General features: G+C 46.7%; 1 protein-coding gene across 2 annotated transcripts in view; it reads left to right on the forward strand.

The window, feature by feature from the left end:
* Positions 1–394: 394 nt before the first annotated feature.
* LOC138716379 (uncharacterized) overlaps positions 395–27,831 on the forward strand; it is a 54,270-nt gene continuing 26,833 nt past the window's right edge. The window contains exons 1-3 of one of the 2 annotated variants that reach the window (XM_069849406.1): positions 395–487; positions 5,128–5,271; positions 6,959–7,073. The gene's annotated coding sequence lies outside the window, so the exon portion shown is untranslated. Of the gene's footprint in view, positions 488–4,954; positions 5,272–6,958; positions 7,074–27,831 lie in introns of those variants that run through there. The other variant, XM_069849405.1, reaches the window with a different exon arrangement.

Below are 27,831 nucleotides of genomic sequence, written 5' to 3' on the forward strand. Positions count from 1 at the left end.
CTTCAATATGAAGCAATAGTAGAATTTCACCAACTTTTATATGCATATTACTTTTGCCCAACTCTTTTTAGGTCGCTGAATCCGCCTGTACTCAGTAAAAGCAGGGCGGTAAACCTTATGGAATTACAGATAATACATAATGTACAAAACAATAGGCAGGGCCAGGCTCTGGCAGGGCTGTTCAAATGGAAAGTAAAATCTCTAAAAAATTAAAGAATAAAAAATGACAACAGTTAAAAATATCAAAAGACGATGTAAATCGTAACTTCCGCCAGAAAATTCGTCACCCGTCAAAGCCATTTTTTCCCGTCCGCTACGTTGAAATTCCGTCAAAACTGACGGAATTTCCGTCTAGTTGGCAACACTGCCGAATCCAAACACGCTAAGTCGACATGGCTGCTACAAAGGGATTCTGGAAAGATTACTTCCTTTGATTTTAGGAAATAGCTATCAGAATATTAAATTCCATGAAGTTAATGCTTTGAAAGTAATTGTTTTAATGCCTGTATGTAGTAACATTGAGTGGAAATATAATCTATTAAAGTAGTTATCCACTGTTAAAAGAAATATTAGGTTATGTAACGTTTGTAACAAAAAAAAATAGTAATTTTATTTCATAATTAAAAAAACTGTTTTTTTTTTATTTTAAAGCGAAACTTTGTATTATCTTACTTTCTCATGTAACCTCTGTACCATAACATAACCAAGTCCAATATTACAATATAGCGTATGAAAACCACTTCATTCTCGTAAATAAAATACGCTTATCAATATTATGTGACTATTAAATGAATACAAAATCCCAATTTGCGACTGTTCCTATATGGAAGCGCGTCATTATTATTATTATTATTATTATTATTATTATTATTATTATTATTATTATTGTTATTATTTTACATAACAGTCTTTAGCCACTGAAATAGTGTAATAGACCTTAGAGTTAAAAAATTTTTATCATAAAAAACTTGCTAATGAGCCAATTAATTTACAGATAACATTTATAAATTCACCACTGCCTAAAGTAAATAAATAGCCTATGTATGTATCTTATTTGGCACTTATATTGCCATTATCTCAAAGTTATTGCTGGTTTTTGTTAGGCGACATTTTGGACAATGAAACATAATTACCTAGTGTTATGATCATGACAATCTTTCCTAGAAGTGTAGGTCTAATTATTAAAATTTTGCTTCATATACATTAATAATTGAAAAATATATAAACTTGTGACAGCTAAGATCTTCTCGTTAATAAATAAAGGACGGCAATGTTCATGACAATGAGAATTGGTGATAGACTAATCCTGATGCCTTTTTTCTATAATTCAAAAATCTTGATGAGTGAGTACTGTTGCCCCATAATAAGATGCCATATTTTAATGTACTGTTAAAATATGCGTAATCGGTAGTCTTAATATATTTTAATGATAAAATATTTTTAAACTAAAAAAAAAAATTAAATCCTGGATAATTTAGTACTTAAAAGCTCAATACATTGTTCCGAAGTTAGCTTTGTGTCAACCACAATTCCAAGCATGTTATATGAACAATTTGTTGAGCAAGATTTTTAATTAGCCTAAATGTTAATGATTCTGTTCTCTTTTCATTTAAAACTAAAGCATTAGCTTCAAAATAAATTTTTAACTTGTACAATATAAGTCAGTGTTTCACTTTGAAGCAACGGTATTAGGTACCTTAATGATTGTATAGTTTAGAATTATTAACTTATCTACACTACAGAAAGTGACGCATTATCTACTCATTTCAGACTGTGTGACATCCTATTTATGGATTCAAATAACATCTTATGTGTGAAAAAATATGCTTTCTATGGGTAGTAAGTGGTAACAAGTCAATGTGTTAAGTGAGAAAGTCTTGCTGTACTGAGTTTGGAGACTGGCAATAGTTTGGGAAGAATGCTTATAAAAGAATAAGTACAATTTCCTCTCATATTAGTTGCACGATAGATTTTAATTAGGTGCATACAAACTAGGAAATAACAGTCTTTGGAAATGGAGGGTAGTTATCAGTTACTAGAAGGGGTTGATATTTTTTTCTATATAATTTCTATACCAGTAATATCAGTGGTGTATACTGGTTTAAGGGTCTGGGCTACCACTGACCCTATTATTACACAAAATATATTTTAAAATCCCTATAATAAAATTCCTTACCTATTTATATGTGAATTCCAGACGTCTTGATTGGGACGAAAATACTTTGATGACTTCGTCATTGAAATTACAGTTGGGCCGCTTGCGAAGTTTCTGTAGAAATGACTTTTCAATGGACATCAGTGCCAAGCCGGATAAACGTTCTTGTGTATGAGTTGATCTACAGTAGGATTTTATTCTCTTCAACGCAGAAAATGTTCTTTCTACCGATACTGACGTAGCTGGTATTGTCACAATTAATGTTGCCAATTTAAGGACTTCAGGAATAACTTGGTTCAGCTGGTTTTCATATATGGCAGATAATATTTCATGGATAGGTTTGTTCGAAGAATCAAAGACTTCTGCTGAATATATTACACTTAATTCATTTTTCAAACGTACTTGATCAAAGTGACTGTTATAAGACTGAAATAATTTGTTTAGTGCCTCATTCGGGAAATTTTCTCTATAAGCAGAAAATTTTTGAGAATCTAAAAGATATGTGAACTGAAGCTTTCCATAATCAGAAAATCTGTCAGTAATTTCCATGTGCATACGATCTAGTATGCTGTAGTACAGCTGCCTGTATTTCAATTCATCATCTCCTTTTCTTCGCTTTAATGGTGGTTCCATTGTATTGGCTGAAGAATTTTCATTTTCCATATTACTCCATATGGACGGAAACCCACTACGTCTGAACTCGGATATAGTTTTTTTTTTTTTTTTTTTTTAACTTTGATACCTCTTGCAAGCAGTATGCTATGTCTAGACTTTTTGTCTGAAGAATATTGTAGAGCACATCTGTATGTGCGAACACTCTAGCATAGACTTCAAGAAGAAATATATTCTGAAACTGTGTGAAAAAATACAAATATCCTTAAGCCTGCACAATTACATCATCATCCCAGTTTTCTTCAGAGTCATTACAAATGATATTTTCAAAGAAAGCAGTCAGTTGTTCTCTCTATTTCTTTACTGTATTTACAAGCCGAGATGTAAAATTCCATGTAGTTGGTGCTACTTTTGGGAGTTTCTTTTTCATAAATTCCTTGAGTTTTTCTGATCTTTTAGGAGATGATGAGAAAAATACAGGTAAACCCGACAGTGTTTTGAAAAAAATGCGGCATTCTGGAATGGTTGAAGTAGTTTGTTGCAAAACTAAATTGAGAACATGGCTGTAACAATGGACAAATAGTGCTTGAGGATACTTTTCTTGAACTTTTGTTTTTAAGCCATTAATATTTCCCGCCATAACTGAAGCACCATCGTATGTCTGTGCAATTAACTTATTGCCGACATTGTATTCTGCTATAACACCTTCCACGTGCTGAAACAAAGCAGCAGCAGTTTTGCCCGAACTGACATTTGTGAATCCTATAAACCATTCTTGAACATTGGCAGTACTGTCGACGTATCTTAAAACAGTGGACAGTTGACTCTGATTAGAGCAGTCACTTGTTTCATCAACAACAATGGCCACAAAAGGTGCTTCTTCTATTTCAGATTTTATGTTCTTTATCATAACCTCACTTATACCAAATATTAAGTCATTCTGAATTGCGGGAGAAGTACCACGGAATACTGTTGAACTCTCAAGATGATTGGCCAGTAAATGGTCAAATTCACTTAAGGAACTTAAATATTCAATATAATTTCCTCTATTGTCTGATTCCACACTCTCATTATGACCCCGAAAATTCAATTCTTGTTTTCCTAGAAAGCAGACTGCGTTAATAAGACGCAGTAAAATCTCCCGATTTTTTTTCACAAGAGCATTGTGTTGGTTGATGTGTAGAGCTTTTTGCTTATCTAGCTGTAAATCAATTCTTGTCTTCGCAAAGTTTGCAAAGTTCATGCTACTATAAATATGAGCTTTTGATTTGTCGTGTTTTAGGACTGCCGTTCGAAGGGAGTTCATATTAGAAAACCCCTCTTTTGACCACACATTAGTTTCGCGGCTAAATAACAAACATGGCCAGCAAAATAGTTTAGACAGATTAGAACTACCACACAACCAATTCCACTTACCATATGATGTTGAAGTGAAATGGCGTGTGTACTCACGCTGTTTTTCTTTTATGTCCATGGACAAATTTAACTCAGGAGTTGGTCTTTCCATTTTCACAATTTCAACTTTCTCGTTGTATGTACGACGGTTAAAAGGCACTTTTAATAAACCTTCTATTACACAGTCATTTTCAACACAAACCTCTCCAGAAACTTGTTCTGCCATATTTTTCACAATATTGCTTAATTGGGAAATTAAAAACTTAATAATTCACAATTAATATAACTCTTAGACACTTTAACAAATCACAAATTTAAAATACTGCATTGCAAGAACACAATCACATTCATGAGCTAGCGTACTAAGTGTAATGTTGCTTCGCGCCTGCAAAGAAACCGATGACGAGAGTGGCAACTCATCCGGCCTACACTAGTACACTGCACGATGGAAACAGAGGGGAGCGGGGGATGGGCAGTTGTGCGACGGGACAGCGTTAGCAGAACGGTCACAGGCTACCCCTTGTAGCAGTGGTTTCTCCTGTGATGCCGCCTTGGCAACTTGCTTCTTCTCGAGAGCAGAGAGTGCATATAAATCTAACAATTACTTTAATTTTAATTACTGTGGTAAAACTAATACGGTAATACAAAATTATTACATTATGTTATATTATAAACTTTTTCTTTTGTAATTTCCTTGGGCTACCGCCGGTAGCCCCGGTAGTCCGCAAAATACGCCCCTGAGTAATATAAAAGTAAAGTATTGGCTATAATGTAATACAGAGGGTAGTTAAAGGTAATAAACTGGGACTGTGCAAAAGAGGAGAGAGAAAATTATGGAATTGAGTTATGGTAATCCATGATGCCATTGAGCAACGATTTGTAGAAGTATATTTCCAGGACTGGTACTTGATTTGCAGCTGTTTTTTTAACAAGTGGTACGTCTTGATTTGGTAATCTTGTTGCAGGTGGTTGACTGACTCCAGAAGAAGAAGTGGAGTTGGCAAAGTGGAGACAAGAAATTGTTCATTCGAACACACAGCTCACAAGAACGTCTGAGACACCCAAAGTTAACAGATTCAGCTTTTTCAAGACTCCGTCTTCTGCCCAAGGTAAGTGTAAAATGTTCACTTTTTAATGTTTGATCATCTGTTTCGTTTTCGAGGACCTGCCTACAAACCAGGCCCAGATACACTGTAAGTAGTTTTTACTACTTTAATATTTTCTACCTCTTGTTAACTTCCTATGTGCTTTGTACTATGAAGGAACAACTGTGAAACAAGCTCTACCGTTAGATAAATATTGTTTTTCAAATTGATAGCAACATTTATTACATTCTCATGCTTTTTGTGGTCTTGTCATTCTGAATATTAGTTGGCGACTTCATTATGATACGTGGACAGGTACAGTAGTGGCTTAGTGCATTAATGATTGCTAAATACTTTCCAGGAATTTTACAACTATGGCAGTACTTTTGTTTAGTGATTGTGTATAATAATAGACTTTACACTAATGGTTTTAGAGCACTTATAGGGACTAAAGTGTAGGTTCATTATTTTCCAAATTCATAGTAAGGTTTATTACATTGGATGCTGCTTGTAGTGTTGTTGTTTTGAATATTACTTGAGGACTTGTTTCTGACACTTGGAGAAGTGCAATAGGGACTATGGTCTTGCATAATGATTGTTAGATTGATGCCAGAACTTAGGCAAGTCTCAGAGTACCTTTGTTTTGTTGCTTTACATAATAATTGGCTCAATCTACTAATTATAGAGCTGCATTACCGACTGAGTTGTTGCATGAATATGTACAAATTACAATAATTAGAACTCCCATGCTCATTGTGGTGGTGTTGTTTTGAATAGTAATTGACGATACTTGGACACGTGCAATAATCATACCCGGACTTATACATCTCCATAGTACTTTTGTATAGCGGTTTACATAATAAATGACTTTACATTGATAGTTACAGAGCAGTTATATGGATTGATGTGTAGGTTACATATTGTCCATAGCAATATTTGTTACATTCTTATGCTTGTTCAGGTGTTGTAGTGTTGTATAATGTTTGACCATTTTGTACTGACATTTGGACAGCTGCAATAGCTACAGGTAGTCTACAGTTGAATATTTAATGCTAAATTGATGCCAGGGATTATGTAAGTCTCAGAGTACGGTACCTTTGTTTTATCTTTTACATAATATCTCATTTAATCTGCTAATCATAGAGCTGCATTAGAGACTGAGTTCTTGCATTAATGTTTACAAATTAAAAAAAAAATAGAATTATGCATACATGTTGTGGTGTTATTCTTTTGAATAACAATTGATGATTTCAACTTGGATATGTGCAATAGGTACTCTGTTGTTACATAATAATTGCTAAATTCATGCCACAACATATAGAACTATGACAGTTCTTTTTTTTTTTGGTCCTTTTACATAATAAATGGATTGACATTGAGAGTTAAAGAGGTAGTAATAGCGAGTGAACTGTTTGAAAATATTTTCCAAATTCTTAGGGTCTTGTTGCTTTGAATAGAAATTGATGACTATATTCTGATACTTTGACAGCTGCAATAGGGACTGTGGTCATGCATGAAGATTGCTAAATTCATGACAGGATTTATAGGAATGTGACAATACTTTCGTGCTTTGGTATAATAACTAATTTTATACTAATAGTTATAGAAAAATTATAAAGACTAATGTGTATCTTAATTCTTTTCCAAATGCATAGCAAGATTTATTACATCCATTGATTCTTTGTTGTTGTAGTGTTCAATAATGTTTCAGAATTTCATACTGACACTTGGCAAGCTGCTGTGGTGATCAGAGTGGGAAGAGAGGATAGAGAAAGCAGAGTGAGCACAGAGAAGCAGAGAGAAGACAGAGCAGCAGAGAGAGCACAGTGAGTACAGAGAGAAGGCAGAGAGTGCACAGATAGTATTGAGAGAGCACACAGAGGGCAAAGAGATAACAGACAGAGAACAGAGAGCAAGTAGAGAGAAAAGAGATGCCAAAATGAGTACAGAGGGAGTACAGAGGAGGTAAATAGAATACAGAGAATGCAGATATAGTTCAGAGAGGGCAACCAGAGTACAGATATCGCAGATAGAGAAAATAGAGATAGTAGACAGGACAAACAGACAAAAGAGGGGACAGATAGAGCACAGAGAGAAAGTAGAGAGAATAGAGAGATCACTGAGGGGGCAGAGAGAAAATAGAGAGGAATGAGAGACAACAGAGAGGACAGGGAGAGCACAGAGGCTACAGAAAGGACAGAGACAGCACAGAGGGGACAAGCAGAGAACAGAGGAGAGAGAGAAGGTACAGAGAGGGGAAGGGAGAGCACAGAGGGGTCAGGAAGAGCACAGAGGGGACAGGAAGAACACAGATGCGGCAGGGAGAGGGCAGAGGGGACAGGAAAAACAGAGAGGGAACATAGAGAAGACAGACGAGGCAGGGAGAGACAAGAGAGGATAGCAATAACACAGAGGAAACACAGAGAAGACACAGGGCACAGAGGGAACAGGAAGAACACAGAGGGAACAGAGAGAAGACAGAAAGGGGCAGGGAGAGCCCAGAGAGGACAGACAGAACACAGAGGGAAAAGAGAGAAAATACAGGAGGCAGGGAGAGACCACAAGGGACAGGAAGAACACAGAGGGGAGAGAGAGAAGCCAGAGGGTGCAGGGAGAGACCACAAGGGGACAGGAAGGCCATTGAGGCGGCAGGGAGAGAGCAGAGGGGATAGGAAAAGACCAGAGAGGACAGGGAGAACACAGAGGGAAAAGAGAGAGGACAGTGAGGAGAGAGAGACAAGAGGGGACATGAAGAACACAGAGGGAACAGAGAGAAGAGAGAGTGGACAAGGACAAAGCAGAGGGGACAGAAAGAACAGAGAGAAGACAGAGAGGAGAGTGGGTGAGACCAGGGGAGGCAGGAGGAACTCAGGGGGAAGAGAAAGAGGACAGAGAGGGCAGGGAGAGACCCAAGGGGACAGGAAGAATATAGATGGAACAGAGAGAAGACAGAGAGGAGAGTGGGTGAGACCAGGGGAGGCAGGAGGAACTCACGGGGAAGAGAGAGAGGACAGAGAGGGCAGGGAGAGACCCAAGGAGACAGGAAGAATATAGATGGAACAGAGAGAAGACAGAGGGGAAAGGAGAGACCAGAAGGGACAGATAGAAAATACAGGGAACAGAGAGATGATAGACGAGGCAGGGAGAGACCAGAGGGGACAGACAGAAGACAGGGGGCAGAGAGAGACCCTAGGGGACAGGAAGAAGAAAGAGGAAACAGAGAGAAGACAGAGGGGACAGGAAGAACACAGAGTGGGACAGAGACAAGATAGAGGAGGCAGGGAAAGAATAGAGGAGATAGGAAGAACATGGAGGAAACAGATAGAATACAGAGGGGACAGGAAGAATACAGAGGAGGCAAGGAGAGACCAGAGTGGACAGGAAGAACACAGTGGGGGACAGAGAGAAGCCAGAGTGGGCAGGAAGAACACACAGGGGACAGAGAGAAGATAGAGGAAGCAGGGAGAGACCAGAGGGGACAAGGATGAACACAGAGGGAACAGACTGAAGATAGAGAAGGCAGGGAGAGATCAGAGGGGACAGACAGAAGATAGAGGAGGAAGGGAGAGACCAGAGGGGACAGACAGAAGATAGAGGAGGCAGGGAGAGATCAGAGGGGACAGTAAGAACACAGAGGGGACAGAGAGAAGATGGAGGAGGCAGGGAGTGACCAGAGGGTACAGACAGAAGATAGAGGAGGCAGGGAGATTAGAGGGGACAGTAAGAACACAGAGGGGACAGACAAAAGATAGAGGAGGCAGGGAGAGACCAGAGGGGACAGTAGGAACACAGAGGGTACAGACAGAAGGTATAGGAGGCAGGGAGAGACGGGAGGGGACAGGAAGAACACAGAGGGGACTGACAGAAGATAGAGGAGGCAGGGAAAAGACCAGAGGGGAGAGTAAGAACACAGAGGGAACAGACAGAAGATAGAGGAGGCAGGGAGAGACCGGAGGTGACAGGGAGAACACAGAGGGGACAGAGAAAAGATAGAGGAGACAGGGAGAGACCAGAGGGGACAGTAAGAGCACAGAGGGGACAGAGAGAAGATAGAGGAGGCAGGAAGAGACCAGAGGGGACAGGAAGAACACAAGGGGTGCCAGAGAGAAGATAGAGGAGGCAGGGATAGACCAGAGAGGACAGAAAGAACACAGAGGAAACAGAGACAAGACAGAGGGGCCAGGAAGAACACAGAGGGGGCAGGGAGAGGTCAGGGGGGACAGTAAGAACAGAGTGGGGGACAGAGGGATGATAGAGGTGGCAGGGAGAGACCAGAGTGGAAAGGAAAAAGACAGACGGGGACAGAAAAAAGACAGAGGGGACAGGAAGAACACAGAGGGGGCAGGGAGAGATCACAGGGGACAGTAAGAACGGAGAGGGGGACAGAGGGAAGATAGAGGTGGCAGGGAGAGACCAGAGGGGCAGGAAGAATACAGAGGATACACAGAGAAGACAGAGGGGACAGGAAGAACACATAGGGAGCAAGGAGAGACCAGAGTGGACTGGAAGAACACACAGGGGGACAAAGAGAAGATAAAGGGGGCAGAAAGAACACAGAGGAGACAGAGAGAAGATAGAGGAGGCAGAGAGAGATCAGAGAGGACAGGAGGAACGCAGAGGAGACAGAGAGAAGATATAGGAGGCAGGGAGAGATCAGAGGGGACAGGAAGAACACAGTGAAAACAGAGGAAATATAGAGAAGGCAGAGCTAGACTAGAGGGACAAGACGAACACGGAGGAAACAGAGACAAGACAGAGGGGACAGGAAGAATACGGAGGAGGCAGGGAGAGACCAGAGTGGACAGGAAGAACACAAAGGAAACAGAGAGAAGACAGAGTGGACAGGAAGAACACAAAAGAAACAGAGAGAAGACAGAGGGGACAGGAAGAACACAGGGGGGCAGGGAGAGACCAGAGGGGACAGGAAGAACACAGAGGGGGACATAGAGAAGATAGAGGAGGCAGGGAGAGAACAGAGGGGATAGGAAGAACATGGAGGAAACAGAGTGAATACGGAGGGGACAGGAAGAACACAGTGTGTGCAGGGGGAGACCAGAGTGGACAGGGAAAACACAGATGGGGACAGAGAGAAGCCAGAGTGGGCAGGCAGAACACAGAGAGGACAGATAGACGATAGAGGATGCAGGCAGAGAAAAGAGGGGACAGGAAGAACACAGAGGAGGACAGACAGAAGCCAGAGTGGGCAGAAACAACACAGAGGATACAGAGAGAAGATAGAGAGGGCAGGGAGAGATCAACGTTCAGAGGAAGAAAAGAGAGGGGGACAGAGAGAAGACAGAGTGGGCAGGAAGAACACTGAGGGGACAGAGAGAAGCTAGAGGTGGCAGGGAGAGACTGGAGGGTACAGGAAGATCACAGAGGGGACAGAGAGAAGAAAGAGGAGGCAGGGAGAGTGCAGAGGGGACAGGAAGAACACAGAGGGGACAGAGAGAAGATAGAGGGGGCTTGAAGAACCCAGAGGGGACAGAGAGAACATAGAGGAGGCAGGAGAGACCAAAGGGGAGAGTGAGAACACAGAGGAGGCAGGGAGAGAATAGAGGGTAGAGGATACAGGAAGAACACAGAGTAGACAGACAGAAGATAGAAGAGGCAGGGAGGCACCAGAGGGGACAGAGAGAAGATAGAGTAGGCAGGGAGAGTCCAGAGGGGACAGATAGAAAATAGAGGAGGCAGGGATAGACGAGAGGGCACAGTAAGAACACAGAGGAACACAGAGAAGATAGAGGAGGCAGGGAGAGACCAGAGGGGACAGGCAGAAATAAAGGAGGCAGGGAGAGACCAGAGGGGACAGTAAGAACACAGAGGGGACAGAGAGAAGATAGAGGAGGCAAGGAGAGACGGGAGGGGAAAGGAAGAATACAGAGGGGACAGAGAGGAGATAGATGAGGCAGGGAGTGACCAGAGGGGACAGTGAGAAGATAAGAGGAGGGAGGGAGAGATGCAGGGGGGCAGGAAGAACACAGAGGGGACAGACGGAAGATAGAGGAAGCAGGGAGAGACCAGAGGGGACAGTAGGAACACAGGGGGGAACAGAGAGAAGATAGAGGAGGCAGGGAGGGACCAGAGGGGACAGGCAGAAATAAAGAAGGCAGGGAGAGACCAGAGGGGACAGTAAGAACACAGAGGGGACAGAGAGAAGATTGAGGAGGCAGGGATTAGACGACAGGGGGCAATAAGAACACAGAGGGGACAGAGAGAAGAAAGAGGAGGCAGCGAGAGACCAGAGGGGACAGGAAGAACACAGAGTGGACAGACAGAAGACAGAGGAGTGAGGGAGAGAGGGAGAGACCAGAGGGGAGAGTAGGAACAGAGAGGGGACAGAGAGAAGATAGAGGTGGCAGGGAGAGGCCAGAGGGAACAGGAAGAACACAGAGGGGACAGACGGAAGATAGAGGAGGCAGGGAGAGAACAGAGAGGACAGTAAGGACACAGAGGAGGCTGACAGGAGATAGAGGATGCAGGGTGAGACCAAAGGGGACAGGAAGAACACAGAGGGAACAGACAGAAGATAGAGGAGGCAGGGAGAGACCAGAGGGGACAGGAAGAAGACAGAGGGGGCAGAGAATATATAGGAGGCAGGGAGAGACCAGATGGGACAGGAAGAACACAGAGGGGACAGAGACAAGACACATTGGACAGTAAGAACTCAGAGGGGCAGGGAGAGACCAGAGTGGAAAGGAAGAAAACAGAGGGGGACAGAGGGAGGACACAGGGTGCAGGAGGAACACAAGAGGGGGCAGGGAGAGATCAGAGGGTATAGTAAGAACACAGACGGGGACAGATGGAAGATAGAGGTGGCAGGGAGATTCTAGAGGATACAGGAAGAACAGAGAGGAAACAGAGGGGACAGAAAGAGCGTAGAGCGGACAAGAGGAACACACAGGGGGACAGAGAGAAGACAGGAAGAACATAGATGGGAGAGAGAGAGAGAGAGAGAGAGAGAAGACAGAGGGAGCTGGGAGAGACCAGAAGGTGTAGGAAGGACATTGAGGCGGCAGGGATAGACCTGAGTGGACAGGAAATGACCACAGAGGACAGGGAGAACACAAGAGGGAAAAGAGAGAAGACAGAGAGTAGAGGGAGACAAGAGGGGACATGAACATAGAGGCAACAGGGAGAAGGGAGAGTGGACAAGGACAAAACAGAGGGGACAGGAAGAACACAGAGAGAAGACAGAGGGAAGAGTGAGTTAGACCAGAGGAGGCAGGAAGATTTCTGAGGGAAGAGAGAAAGGACAGATTGGTCAGCCAGAGACCCAATGGGAAAGGAAGAATATAGAGGGAACTGAGATAAGACAGCAGGGAAGGGAGAGGTCAGAGGGGAAAAGTAGAAGACAGAGGGAAAAGAGAGAACTTGGAGGAGGCAGGGAGAGACCAGAATTGACAGAGAGAAGAGAGAGAGGGCGGAGAGAGACCAGAGGGGACAGCAAGAACACACAGAAGAAACAGAGAGGAGACAGAGGGGACAGGAAGAACACAGGGGGCAGATAAAGAACAGAGGGGACAGTAAGAACAGGGAAGAGACAGAGGAAAGATAGAGGTGGCAAGGAGAGACTAGAGTGGAATGGAAGTACACAGAGTGGGACAGAGAGAATACAGGTGGGGCAGGTAGAACACTGAAGGGACAGGGAGAGAACAGAGGGGACAGTAAGAACAGAGAGGGAACAAAGATAAAACTAATGGGACAGGAAGAGACCAAAGGGGACAGGAAGAAATGAGGGAAGAGAGAGAAGATGGAGGTGGCATTGAGATATCAGCGTGGGCAGGAAGAACACAGAGAGAGAAAGAGACAAGATAGAGGAGTCAGGGAGATAACAGAGGGGATAGGAAGAACATAGAGGAAACAGAGAGATGTAGGTGGCAGGGAGATCAGAGTGGACAGGAAGAACATAAAGAGAGAAGACAGACGGGACAGGAAGAACATAGAGGGGCAGGGAGAGACCAGAGGGGACAGGAAGAACACAGTGGGGTCAGGGAGAAACCAGGAAGAACACAAAGGAAACAGAGAGAAGACAGACAGGACAGGAAGAACACAGAGGGGGCAGAGAGAGATCAGAGTGGACAGGAAGAACACAGAGGGGGAGAGAGAGAAGCCAGAGTGGACAGGAAGCACACAGGGAACAGAGAGGAGATACAGGAGGCAAGGAGATACCAGAGGGGACAGGAAGAACATAAGGGGAACATACAGAAGATAGAGGAGGCAGGAAGAGACGAGAGGGGACAGTAAGTACACAGAGGGAACAGACAGAAGATAGAGGAGGCAGGGAGAGACCAGAGGGACATTAAGAACACAGAGCGGACAGACATAAGATAGAGGAAGCAGGGAGAGACCATAGCGGACATTAAGAATACAAAGCGGACAGTGAGAAGATAGAGTAGGCAGGTAGAGATCATAGGGGACAGTAAGAACACAGAGAGGATAGACAGAAGATAGAGGAGGCAGGGAGACAACGGAGGGGACGGGAAGAACACAGGGGGGACAGACAGAAAATAGAGGAGGCAGGGAGAGACCAGAGAACACTGTGCGAACACAGAGGGGACAATGAGGAGATGGAGGCAGGCAGGGAGAGATCAATGGGGACAGGAAGAACACAGGGGAAATAGAGAGAAGTCAGAGGGGACAGGAATAACACAGAGGGGAAAGGGAAGGTCTAGAGTAGACAGGAAGAACACAGGGGCTCAGAGAGAAGACACAGGGGAGGTGGAGGGAGAGACCAGAGGGGACAGTAAGAACACAGAGTGGACAGAGATAAGGTAGAGGAGGCAGGGAGAAATCAGAGAGAGCAGACAGAGCACAGAGGAAACAGAGAGAACATAGAATAGGCAGGGAGAGATCAAAGGGGACAGGAAGAACACAGAGGAGACGGGGAGAAGATAGAGTAGGCAGGGAGAGATCAAAGGGGAGAGGAAGAACATAGAAGAAACAGAGAAAATATTGAGAAGGCAGAGAGAGACCAGAGGGGACTAGAAGAACACAGATGAAACAGAGATAAGACAGAGGGGACAGGAAGAACAAAGAGGGGGAGAGAGAGAAGAGAGAGGGGGCAGGAAGAACACAGGGGTCAGGGTGTGATCAGAGGGGACAGTAAGAACAGAGAGGGAACATAGAGAAAACTGATGAGACAGGAAGAGACCAAAGAGGACAGGAAGAATGAGGGATCAGGGAGAAGAAGGAGGTGGCAGGGAGAGACCAGAGTGGATAGGATGAATACAAAGGAAACAGAGAGAAGACAGAGTGACAGGAATGATACAGAAGGGTCAGGGAAGGTCAGAGGTGACAGGAAGAACACAGTGATGGCAGGGAGATACCACAGTGGACAGGAAGAGCACAAAGGAAACAGAGAGAAGACAGAGGGGACAGGAAGAACACAGGGGGGCAGGGAGTTACCAGAGGGGACAGGAAAAACACAGACACGACAGAGACAAGATAGAGGAGGCAGGGAGAGACCAGAGGAAACAGAGACAAGACAGAGGGGAAAGAAAGAACAGAGAGGGGGCAGGGTGAGATGAGTGGGGAGAGTAAGAACAGAGAGGGAGACAGAGGGCAGATAGAGGTGGCAGGCAGAGACCAAAGTGGAAAGGAAGAACACACAGGGGGACAGAGAGAAGACACAGAGGTCAGGAAGAACACAGAGGGGGCAGAGAGAGATCAGAGGGGACAGTAAGAACAGTGAGAGGGCAGACGTGAAATTGAGGTGGCAGTGAGAGACCAGAGGCGACAGAGGAAATAGGGAGAAGACGGAGGGGACAGGAAGGACACAGAGCGGGCAGGGAGAGACTGAAGTAGACAGGATTAACACACAGAGAGAAGATAGAGGAGGCAGGAAGAGACCAGAGGGGGCAGACAGAACACAGAGGAGACAGAGAGAAGATAGAGGGGGCAGGGTGAGATCAGAGGTGACAGTAAGAACACAGAGAGATCAGACAGAAGATAGAGGAAAGCAGGGTGAGCCCTGGATGGACAGGAAGTACACAGAGGGGACAGACAGAAGATAGAGAGAGCAGGGAGAGACCAGAGGGGACTGTGAGAACACAGAGGGGACAAAGAGAAGATAGAGCAGGCAGGGAGAGACTAGAGGGGTCAGGAAGAACACAGACGGAACAGATAGAAGATAGAGGAGGCAGGGAGAGACCAGAGGGGACAGACAGATGATAGAGGAGGCAGGGAGAGACCAGAGGGGTCAGGAAGAACACAGACGGAACAGATAGAAGATAGAGGAGGCAGGGAGAGACCAGAGGGGACAGACAGATGATGTAGGAGGCAGGGAGAGACCAGAGTGGACAGGAAGAACACAGAGGGGACAGACAGAAGATAGAGGAGGCAGGTAGAGATCAGAGGGGACAGTAAGAACACAGAGGAGACAGAGAAAAGATAGAGGAGGCGGGGAAGGCCAGAGGGGACACTATCAACACATAGGGTACAGACATAAGATATAGGAGGCAGGGAAAGACCGGTGGTAGCAGGCAGAACACAGAGGGAACTGACAGAAGATAAGAGGAGGCACGGAAAAGACCAGAGGAGACAGTAAGAACACAGAGGGAACAGACAGAAGATAGAGGAGGCAGGGAGAGACCGGAGGTAACGGGGAGAACACAGAGATGACAGAGAGAAGATAGAGGAGACAGGGAGAGACCAGAGGGGACAGTCAGAGCACAGAGGGGACAGAGAAGACAGAGGAGGCAGGGAGAGACGTGAGGGGACAGGAAGAACACAAGTTGTGCCAGAGAGGATATAGAGGAGGCAGGGACAGACCAGAGAAGACAGAGAGAACGCAAAGGAAACAGAGACAAGACAGATGGGACAGGAGGAACACAGAGGGGGCGGGTGAGATCAGAGGGGAAAGTAAGAACAGAGAGGGGGACAGAGTTAAGATAGAGGTGGCAGGGAGAGACCAAAATGAAAAGGAAGAACAGACAGGGGTACAGAGAGAAGACAGAGGGGTCAGGAAGAACACAGAGGGTGCAGGGAGAGTTCAGAGGGGACAGTAAGAACAGAGAGGGAACAAATTGAATACGGATGGGACAGGAAGAGACCAAAGGGGACAGGAAGACAACAGAGGGAACAGAGAGGAGACGTAGATGGCAGGGAGAGACCAGAGTGGACAGGAGGAACACAAAGGAAACAGAGAGAAGACAGAGGGGTCAGGAAGAATACAGGGGGGCAGGGAGAGACCAGAGGGGAGAGGAAAAACACAGAGGAAACAGAGAGAAGACAGAGGGAACAGGAAGAACATACTGGGGGTCAGTGAGAGACCGAGTGGACAGGAAAAACACAGAGGGGGACAGATTGAAGATAGAGGAGGTAGGGAGAGACTAAAGGGGACAGTAAGAACACAGAGGGGACAGTGAGAAGATAGAGGAGGCAGGGAGGGACCAGAGGGGACAGACAGAAGACAGAGGAGACAGGGAGAGACCAGAGGGGACAGACACAAGATAGAGGACGGAGGGAGAGACCGGAGGAAACAGGAAAAAGACAGAGGCGACAGAGAAAAGATAGTTGAGGCAGGGAGAGACCAGAGGGACAGGAAGAACACAGAGGGGACAGAGATGAGATAGAGGTGGCAGGGAGACACCAGAGGGGAGTTGAAGAAGCCAGAGGAAACAGAGACAAGACAGATGGGGCAGGAAGAACACAGAGGGGGCAGGTAGAGAACGGAGGGGACAGTAAGAACCGGGAGGGGTACAGAGGGAAGACAGAGGTGGCTGGGAGAAACTATCGTGGAATGGAAGTACTCAGAGTGGGACAGAGAGAAGACGGGGGGGGGCAGAAAGGACACAGAGGGGTCAGGTAGAGATCAGAGGGGACAGTAAGAATAGTGAGGGAGAAATAGGGAAGCTATAGGTGGCACGGAGAGACCAGAGTAGACAAGAAGAACACAGAGGAAACAGAGGGTACAGGAAGAACACAGAGGGGGCAGGGAGAGACTAGAGTAGACAGGAAGAAGACACAGGGAGGACAGAGAGATGACAGGGGGGGCAGTTGGAACCCAGAGGGGCAGTAAGAACAAAGAGTGGACAGAGAGAAGACAGGGGAGACAGGGAGAAATCAGAGGGTGCAGACTGAGCACAGAGGAGACAGAATATAGAGAAAGCAGGGAGAGATCAGTGGGGAGAGGAAGAAAACAAAGAAACAGAGAAATTATTGAGAAGGCAGAGGTGACTAGAAGAACACACAGGAAACAGAGATCAGACAGAGGGGACAGGAAGATCACAGAGGGGGACAGAGAGAAGACAGAGGGGGCAGGGAGAGATCAGAGGGGACAGTAAGAACAGAGAGGGAACAAAAAGAAAACTCATGGGACAGGAAGAGAACAAAGGGGACAGGAAGAAATGAGGGAACAGATAGAAGGAGTAGGTGACAGGGAGAGACCAGAGTGGACAGAAAGAATACAAAGGAAACACCGAAGACAGAGGGGACAAGAAGGATACAGTGGGGGGGGGAGGAAGGTACCAGAGAGGACAGGAAGAACACAGTGGGGGCAGGGAGAGACCAGAGTGGACAGGAAGAACACAGGGGGTCAGGGAGAGACCAGAGGGGACAGGAAGAACACAGAGGGGACAGAGAGAAGATAGAGGAGGCAGGGAGAGACCAGAGGATATAGAGACAAGACGGAGGAGACAGGAAGAACACAGAGAGGGCAGGGAGAGATCAGTGTGGACATTAAGAACAGAGAGGGGGACAGAGGGAAGATAGAGGTGGCAGGGAAAGACCAAAGTGGAAAGCAAGAACACACAGTGGGCAGAGAGAAGACAGAGGGGTCAGGAAGAACACAGAGGGGGAGGGAGAGATCAAGGGGACAGTAAGAACTGTGAGGGGGACAGAGGGAAAATAGAGGTGGCAGTGAGAGACCAGAGGAGACAAGAAGAACACAGAGGAAAGATAGAGAAAACGGAGGGGACAGGAAGAACACAGAGCGGGCAGAGAGAGACTAGAGTAGACAGGAAGAACACATATGGGGACAGAGAGAAGATAGGGGCAGGGAGAGAGCAGAGGGGGCCGACAGAACACAGAGGGAAGATAGAGGAGGCATGGAGAGATCAGAGGGGACAGTGAGAACACAGAGAGGACACACAGAAGTTAGAGGGAATCAGGGAGAGACCGGAGGGGAAAATAAGAACATAGAGGGGACTGACAGAAGTTAGAGGAGGCAGGGAGAGACCAGAGGGGACTATGAGAACACAGAGGGGACAAAGAGAAGATAGAGGATGCAGGGTGGGACTAGAGGGAACAGTAAGAGCACAGACGAGACTGAGAAGATAGAGGAGACAGGGAAGGACCAGAGGGGAAAGGATGAACACTGAGAGGACAGACAGGAAATAGAGGAGGCAGGGAGAGACCAGAGGGGACAGTAGGAACACAGAGGGGGCAGACACACGATAGAGCAGGCAGGGAGAGTTCGGAGGAGACATATAGAACACAGAGGGGACAGAGATAAGATAGAGGAGGCAGGGAGAGACCAGAGGGGACATGAACAACACAGAGGAAGGAGAGACAAGACAGATTCGACAGGAAGAACACAGAGGGGGCAGGGAGAGATGAGAGGGGACAGGAAGAACACATATGGGGACAGAGAGAAGATTGAGGAGGCAGGGAGAGAGCAGAGGGGACAGTAAGAACACAGAGGGGTTAGAGAGAACATAGAGGAGGCAGGTAGATACCAGAGAGGGCCGACAGAACACAGAGGAGGCACGGAGAGATCAGAGGGGACAGTGAGAACTCAGAGGGTACACACAGAAGTTAGAGGGAATCAGGGAGAGACCGGAGGGGTAAGGAAGAACATAGAGGGGACAGACAGAAGTTAGAGTAGGTAGGGAGTGACCAGAGGGGACTATGAGAACACAGAGGGGACAAAGAGAAGATAGAGGATGCAGGGTGGGACTAGAGGGAACAGTTAGAGCACAGAGGAGACTGAGAAGATAGTGGAGGCAGGGAAGGACCAGAGGGGACAGGATGAACACTGAGGGGACAGACAGGAAATAGAGGAGGCAGGGAGAGACCAGAGGGGACAGTAGGAACACAGAGGAGACAGACACACGATAGAGGAGGCAAGGAGAGGTCGGAGGAGACATATAGAACACAGATGGGACAGAGATAAGATAGAGGAGGCAGGGAGAGACCAGAGAGGACATGAACAACACAGAGGAAACAGAGACAAGGCAGATTCGACAGGAAGAACACAGAGGGGGCAGGGAGAGATCAGAGGGGACAGGGAGAACACAGATGAAACAGAGAGAAGACAGAGGGTAATAGGAAGAATACAGAGGGGGCCGGGAGAGACTATAGTAGAGAGGAAGAACACACAGGGGGACAGAGAGAAGACAGAGGGTACAGGGACAGACCAGAGGGGACAAGTAAGAAACCAGGGTGGACAGAGAGAAGATAGAGGAGGCAGGGAGAAACCAGAGGGAGCAGACAGAGCACAGAGGAGAAAGAGAGAATATGGAGGTGGCAGGGACAGATCAGAGGGGAGAGGAAGAACACAGAAGATACAGAGAAAATATAGAGAAGGTGGTGAGAGACCAGAGGGAAGTAGAAGAACACAGAGGAAACAGAGGGAAGACAGAGGGGACAGGAAGAACACAGAGGGGGACAGAGAGAAAACAGGGGGGGCAGGAAGAACACAGTGAGCGGGGAGAGATCAGAGGGGACAGTAAGAACAGGGAGGGAACAATGATATAACTGGTGGTAAAGGAAGAGCCCAAAGGGGACAGGAAGAACTGAGGGTAGAGAGAGAGGAGGTGGCAGGGAGAGCCCAGAGTGGGCAGGAAGAACACAGAGAGGGACAGAGACAAGATAGAAGAGGCAGTGAGATAACAGAGGGGATACGAAGAACATAGAGGAAACAGAGAATTGTAGGTGGCAGGGAGACCAGAGTGGACAGGAAGAACACAAAGAGAGAAGACAGAGGAGACAGGAAGAAGGCAGAGGGTGCATGGAGAGTCCAGAGGGGACAGGAAGAACACAGTGGGGGCAGGGGAAACCAGAGTGGATAGGAAGAACACAAAGGAAAGGGAGAGAAGACAGACAGGACATGAAGAACACAGAGGGGGCAGGGAGAGATCAGAGTGGACAGGAAGAACACAGAGGAGACGGAGAGAAGATAGAGTAGGCAGTGAGAGATCAGAGGGGAGAGGAAGAACACAGAAGAAACAGAGAAATATTGAGAAAGCAGAGAGAGACCAGAGGGGACTAGAAGAACACAGAGGAAACAGAGATAAGACAGAGGGGACAGGAAGAACGCAGAGGGTGACAGAGAGAAGACAGAGAGGGCAGGAAGAACACAGGGGGCAGGGAGAGATCAGAGGGGACGGTAAGAACAGAGAGGGAACATAGAGAAAACTGATGGGACAGAACGAGATCAAAGAGGACATTAAAAATGAGAGAACAGAGAGAAGAAGGAGGTGCCAGGGAAAGACCAGACTGGACAGGAAGAATAGAAAGGAAATAGAGAGAAAACAGAGGGGACAGGAAGAACACAAAGGGGACAGGAGGAACACAGAGGGGGCAGGGAGAAACCAGAATGGACAGGAAGAACACAAAGAAACAGAGAGAAGACAGAGGGGACAGCAAGAACACAGGGGGGGGCAGGGAGAGATCAGAGGACAGAGTAAGAACAGAGAGGGGGACAGAGGGAAGATAGAGTTGACACGGTGAGACCAAAGTGAAAAGGAAGAACACACAGGGGGACTGAGAGAAGACTAAGGGGTCAGGAAAAAAAACAGAGGGTGCAGGGAGAGATCAGAGGAGACAGTAAGAACAGTGAGGGGGACAGAGGGAAGATAGAGGTGGCAGTGAGAGACTAGAGGAGACAGGAAGAACACAGAGGAAATGGGAAGTAAAGAGAGGGGACAGGAAGAACACAAAACGGGCAAGGAGAGACTAAAGTAAACAGGATTAACACACAGAGATAAGATAGAGGAGGCAGGGAGAGACCAGAGGGGACAAAGAGAAGATAGAGGAGGCAGGGAGACACCAGAGGGTGCAGACGGAGCACAGAGGAGACAGAGAGAAGATAAACGAGGCAGGGTGAGATCAGAGGGGACAGTAAGAGCACAGAGAGGACAGACAGAAGATAGAGGAAAGCAGGGTGAGACCTGGGTGGACAGGAAGAACACAGAGGAGACAAACAGAAGATAGAGAGGGCAGGGAGAGACCAGAGGGGACTGTGAGAACACAGAGGGGACAAAGAGATGATAGAGGAGGCAGGGAGAGACTAGAGGGGACAGAGAGAAGATAGAGGAGGCAGGGAGGGACCATAGGGGACAGGATGAACACTGAGGGGACAGACAGAAGATAGAGGAGGCAGGCGAGACCAGAGGGGACAGTAAGAACACAGAGGGGACAGACACACGATAGAGGAGGCAGGGAGAGACCGGAGGAGACAGAGATAAGATAGGGGAGGCAGAGAGAGACCAGAGGGACAGGAAGAACACAGAGGGAACAGAGATGTGATGGAGGAGGCAGGGAGAGACCAGAGGCGACATGAAAAACACAGAGGAAAGAGAGCCAAGACAGATGGGACAGGAAGAACACAGAGGGGGACAGAGGGAAGATAGAGGTGGCAGGGAGAGACTAGAGTGGAATGGAAGAGCAGAGTTGGACAGAGAGAAGACAGAGGAGGCAGGAAGAACACAGAGGGGGGCAGGGAGAGATCAGAGGGGACAGTAAGGACAGTGAGGGGGACAGAGAGAAGCTAGAGGTGCCAGGGAGAGATCAGAGGGGACAGGAAGAACACAGAGGAAACAGAGAGAAGACAGAGGGGACAGGAACAATACAGAGGGGCAGGGAGAGACTACAGTAGAGAGGAAGAACACACAGGGGGACGGAGAGAAGACAGAGTGGGCAGGGAGAGACCAGAGGGAACAGTAAGAAACCAGAGTGGACAGAGAGAAGATAGAATAGGCAGGGAGAAACCAGACGGAGCAGATAGAGCACAGAGGAGACAGAGAGGACATAGAGGAGGCAGGAGAGATCAAAGGGGACAGGAAGAACACAGAGTAGAAGGAGAGAAGATAGAGGAGGCAGGGAGAGATCAGAGGGAGATGAAGAACACAGAAGCAACAGAGAAAATACACAGAAGGCGGAGAGATATCAGGGGGAACTAGGAGAACACAGAGGAAATAGGGACGAGTCAGAGGGGGCAGGAACAATACAGGGGGCATGGTGAGATCAGAGGGGACAGTAAGAACAGAGAGGGAAAAAAAAGAAAACTGATGGGACGGGAAGAGACCAAAGGAGACAGGAAGGAATGAGGGAACAGAGAGGAGATGGATTTGGCAGGGAGAGACCAGAGTGGACAGGAAGAATACAAAGGAAACAGAGAGAAGACAAAGGGGACAGGAATGATACAGAGGCGGGGGGCAGGGAGGGACCAGAGGTGACAGAAACACAGTGGGGGCAGGGAGAGACCAGAGTGGACAGGAAGAACACAAAGGAAACAGAGAGAAGACAGAGGGGACAGGAAGAACACGGGGGGGGGCATGGAGAGACCAGAAGGGACAGGAAGAACACTGAGGGGACAGAGAGAAGATGGAGGAGGCAGGGAGAGACCAGAGGGAACAGAGACAAAAGAGAGGGGACTGGAAGAACACAGAGGGGGCAGGTAGATTTGATAGGGGACAGTAAGAACAGAGAGGGTGACAGAGGGAAGATAGAGGTGGCAGGGAGAGATCAAAGTGGAAAGGAAGAACACACAGTGGGAGAGAGGGAAGACAGAGGGTTGAGGAAGAACACGGAGGGGCAGGGAGAGATCAGAGGGGACAGTAAGAACAGTGAGGGGGACAGAGGGAAGATCGAGGTGCCAGTGAGAGACCAGAGGAGACAGGAAGAACAGAGAGGAAACAGAGAAGACAGAGGGGACAGGAAGAACACAGAGCGGGCAGAGAGAGACTAGATTAGACAGGAAGAACACACAGGGGGACAGGGTGAAAATAGAGGAGGCAGGGAGAGACCACAGGGGACAGTAAGAACACAGAGGGGAGAGAGAGAAGATAGAGGAGGCAGGGAGAGACCACAGGGGACAGGAAGATCACAGAGGAGACTGAGAGATGATAGAGGAGGCAGGGAGAGATCAGAGGAGATAGGAAGACCACAGAGGAAACAGAAAATTAGAGAAGGCAGAGAGAGATCAGAGGGGACTAGAAGAACACAGATTAAAAGAGACAAGACAGAGGAGACATGAAGCACACAGAAGGGGCAGGGAGAGCGGAGTGAACAGGAAGAATACAGAGGGGACACAGAGAGATGACAGAGGGGGCAGGAAGAACACTGGGGGCAGGGAGAGATCAGAGGGGACATTAAAAACAGAGAGGGATCAAAGAGAAAACTGATTTGACAGGAATATACCAAAGGGGACAGGACGAAAAGAGGGGACAGAGAGAAGACGGAGGTGGCAGGGAGAGACCAGAGTTTACAGGAAGAACACAAAGAAAACAGAGAGGAGACAGAGGGGACAGGAAGAACACAGTGGTGGCTGGGAGAGATCAGAATGGACAGGAAGAACACAAAGGAAGTTGAGAGAAGACAGAGGGGGACAGGAAGGACACAGGGGGGGCAGGGGGAGACCAGAGGGGACTGGAAGAACACAGAGGAAATAGAGAGAAGACAGAGGGAACAGGAAGAACACAGAGGGGGCAGAGAGAGACCAGAGTGTATAGGAAGAACACAGAGGAAATAGAGAGAAGACAGAGGGAACAGGAAGAACACAGAGGGGGCAGAGAGAGACCAGAGTGTACAGGAAGAACACAGAGGGGGACAGAGAGAAGATAGAGGAGGCAGGGAGAGAACAGAGGGGTTAGGAGGAACATAGAGGAAACAGAGAATAGCAGAGGGGACAGGAAGAACTCAGAGGGCACAGGAAGAGACCAGAGTGGACAGGAAGAACACAGAGGGGGACAGAGAGAAGCCAGAGTTGGCAAGAAGAAGAAGAACACAGAGGGGACAGAGAGAAGATAGAAGAGTCAGAGAGAGACCGGAGGGGACAGGAAGAAGACAGAGGGGGACAGAGAGAATCCAGAGTGGACAGGAAGAACAGAGGGGTGAGAGAGAAACCAGAATGGGCAGGAAGAAGACAGAGGGGGAAGAGAGAAGCTATAGTGGGCAGGAAGATAATAGAGGACAGTGAGAAGATAGAGGAGGCAGGGAGAGTCCATAGGGGACAGGAGGAACACAGAGGGAACAGAGAGAAAGTAGAGGGAACAGGAAGAACACAGAGTGGACAGAGAGAAGGTAGAGCAGGCAGGGAGTGACCAGAGGTGACAGGAAGAACACAGAGGAGACAGACAGAAGATAGAGGAGGCAGGGAGAGACCAGAGGGGACAGTAGGTACACAGAGGGGACAGACAGAAGATAGAGAGGCAGGGAGAGACCAGAGGGGACAGTAAGAACACAGAGGGGAGAGAGAGAAGATAGAGGAGGGAGGGAGAGACCAGAGGGGACATTGAGAAGATAGAGAGGGCAGTGAGATACCAGAGGGGACAGAGACAAAACAGAGTGAAAAGGAAGAACACAGAGTGGTACAGAGAGAAGACAGAGTGGGCAGGAAGAACACCGAGGGGCAGGGAGAGTTCAGAGGGGACAGTAAGTACAGAGGGGGGGACAGAGGAAAGATAAAGTTGGCAGGGAGAGACCAGATGGTACAGGAAGAACACAGAGGGAACAGAGAGAAAACTGAAGGGATAGGAAGAACACAGAGGATACAGAGAGAAGACACAGAGTACAGAGGGGACGTGGAGAGACCAGAGTGGGATACGAAGGAGTCAGAGGGGACAGAAAATACACAGAGAGGGGACAGGAAGAACACAGAGGGAACAGATAAAGGACAGTGGGGGCAGATTGAAACTTCAGGGGACAGGGGGAGGCCAGAGGTTACAGGGAGAGACGAGATGAGGGAGGGAAAACATAGAGGGAACAGAGAGAAGAGAGGGGGGGCAGGGAGAGACCAGATGGGGCAGAAGAACACAGAGGGAAGAGAGAGAAGTCAGAGGGGACAGGAAGAGAGCAGGGGCAACAGGAAGAACACAGAGGGGGCAGGGAGAGGCCAGAGGGTTCAGGAAGAACGCAGAGGGAGCAGAGAGAATAAAGGGGGTCAGGAAGAACACAGAGGGGGCAGGAAGAGATCAGAGGGAACAGAGGGAAAAGAGATGGGATAGGGAGAGACCAGATGGGACAGGAATAAGGCAGACGGGAGAAAGAAAGTGACAGGGAGAGACCAGAGGGAATGGGAAGAACACAGAGGGAAGAGAGAGACCAGATGGGACAGGGAGAGACCGCAGGGGTCAGGGAGATCAGAGGGGATGGAAGGAACCCAGAGGGGCGAGAGAGAGAAGACAGAGGGAGCATGGAGAGACCAGAGGGGACAGGAAGGACACATAGGGGACAGAGAGAAGACAGAGGGGACATAGAGAGACCAGAGGGGACAGGAAGAACACAGAGGGAACAGTGGGAGGACAGTGGGGGCAAGGGGAGATCAGAGGTGTCAGGGAGAGACCAGAGGGGACAGGATTAACACAGAGTGAACTGAGAGAAAACAGAGGCGGCAGGAAGAACCCAGAGTGGACAGGTAGAGACCAAAGGGATCAGGGAGAAAACAGAGGGAACAGAGAGAAGACAGAGGGGTCAGGGAGAGTCGAGATGGGACAGGGAGAGACCCTAGTTGACAAGATAACCCAGAGGGAACAGAGAGAAGAGAGAGGGGGCATGGAGAGACCAAAGGGGACAGGGAGAGACCCTGGGCGACTAGAAGAACACAGAGCGAACAAAGAGAAAGACAGAGGGATCAGGGAGAGACCAGAAGGGACGGGAAGAACACAGAGGGAACAGAGACAGCAGACAGACAAGTAGTCATGGTCGTAGGTGAACTTACAGAGTGGAGGACCTGACCATAATTATCAGAAGCAAGAAGAATTTGCAATGTAATGTAATGTAATGTAATGTAATGTAAGTGATTGGAAGAATATCTCTATCTCAGTACACTTAAGCAAAGCGTAAGGTGAATTAGGGATGGAGGAAATAATTTAAATACGGATATACTGTATATTTGAATATTTTGGAAATTATATGTATTGTAATATATATGTTCATGGAAAGCAAGCGATTATCAATATAAATATTGCTGTGTTGCCAAGTGTACAAGAAGTAGATCTCATTATTTTTTTACATTTCTACCTTTCTACTTTCGGCTATTATGCTTGTATAGAAATATACTAAATCTTCCTCTCCCCCCATTTTTTTTACAAGTAAAAGTTTTGTCGATTTTGGCTATATAAATGTTAATTTCGAGCATTGTTATGTCAAGAGTAATGAAGTAAGAATTCGTCCACTCACCGTATTGTGTATGTATATGAGTTGAGTAAAGGGTAGGCTACTGCAGTTAATAGGAGAATACAAAATGCTATTGAAGGAGTAATTGGGAACAGAAGGTTCCCAATTAAGTTTTTTTCTCCCCCCCCCCCCCGCATGATTATAAACATGTGAGAATTCTTGGAAAAGGAAATGTGCAGATATATTTGTATTGTAAAGCATTAATTATTCTGAAATTTGAAAAGTCCAAAAGGGGCCGCTTTGTGTTATTCCTTCCACTTCCTGTACACTCCGGACTGCTGGTGCTTTATTGCTCCTGCTGCCCTTTCATTACATACAGGGTTAGAAGGACGAAGAGGTGAGATATGCCTGGGTCTCAAACATCGAAGACGTGATAGCCACCACATGTCTCCGAGATGCGTATTTCTTGAGTGAGTGAGTGTTCTGCAGAACACACAGTAAAAATTGCAGCTTCTTAGCATGAAATTTGTGGGAGTGTATAGTATTTGAAAGCGAGTAAATGCAGGAAAATAAAAGTGTGGAAATATGACTTTAAAATGTCGATTTTCTGTGACGAAAATCTATTTGAGATTGTGAAATATAAGTGAAACATGAGTTGTGAGAGCGTTTTTGTTGATAAAATGTGGTGAGCGTAAAAATGAAATATGTGTATTTATATTTGTTTGCAAAAAAGTGAAAGTTTTTATAATGGACATGATTTCACCCATGTCTTCCTTAAAGGGGAGGATGTGGGCAATATTATATAAAAAATAGCGTGTTAAAAGTTTAGTCCACCTAGAAGTTGTGTTTAGTATTTAAATGCCAAAAGACACAGATAAGGCTTTGTGGTAGACTTGAAAGTTATTTTAACGAAATGTTAAATTTTCTGAAATCATATTGTGATTACAGTGTTGCTATTTTGTACACAAGTTAATGTAACCGAGATGTATCAATTTATGCAAGGACATTTTAATAGCTTAGAAGTAATTTTTTACTTGTCACTACTATATTTTGTCATATATTTTGCCGACTATTTTCCCGTTATTTTATTGTCTAGTTTCTCTTCCATTTTCTCTCTATCTCTCTTGTATTTTGTCATCAATTTTGTGTGATATGTCCCAGAGTATTTTGCCTTTTTTGTGTTCTGGTTTCCCGTCTATTTTGTCCTCTATTTTGCATTGTATTTTTTCTGCATTTTCTCTCTGTTTCCTCTTTATATTGAACTCTATTTTCCTTTAGTATCTCCTCTATTTTGCATTTATT

This window comes from Periplaneta americana, chromosome 16, assembly GCF_040183065.1.
Source record: "Periplaneta americana isolate PAMFEO1 chromosome 16, P.americana_PAMFEO1_priV1, whole genome shotgun sequence".
Classification (NCBI taxonomy): Eukaryota; Metazoa; Arthropoda; class Insecta; order Blattodea; family Blattidae; genus Periplaneta; species Periplaneta americana.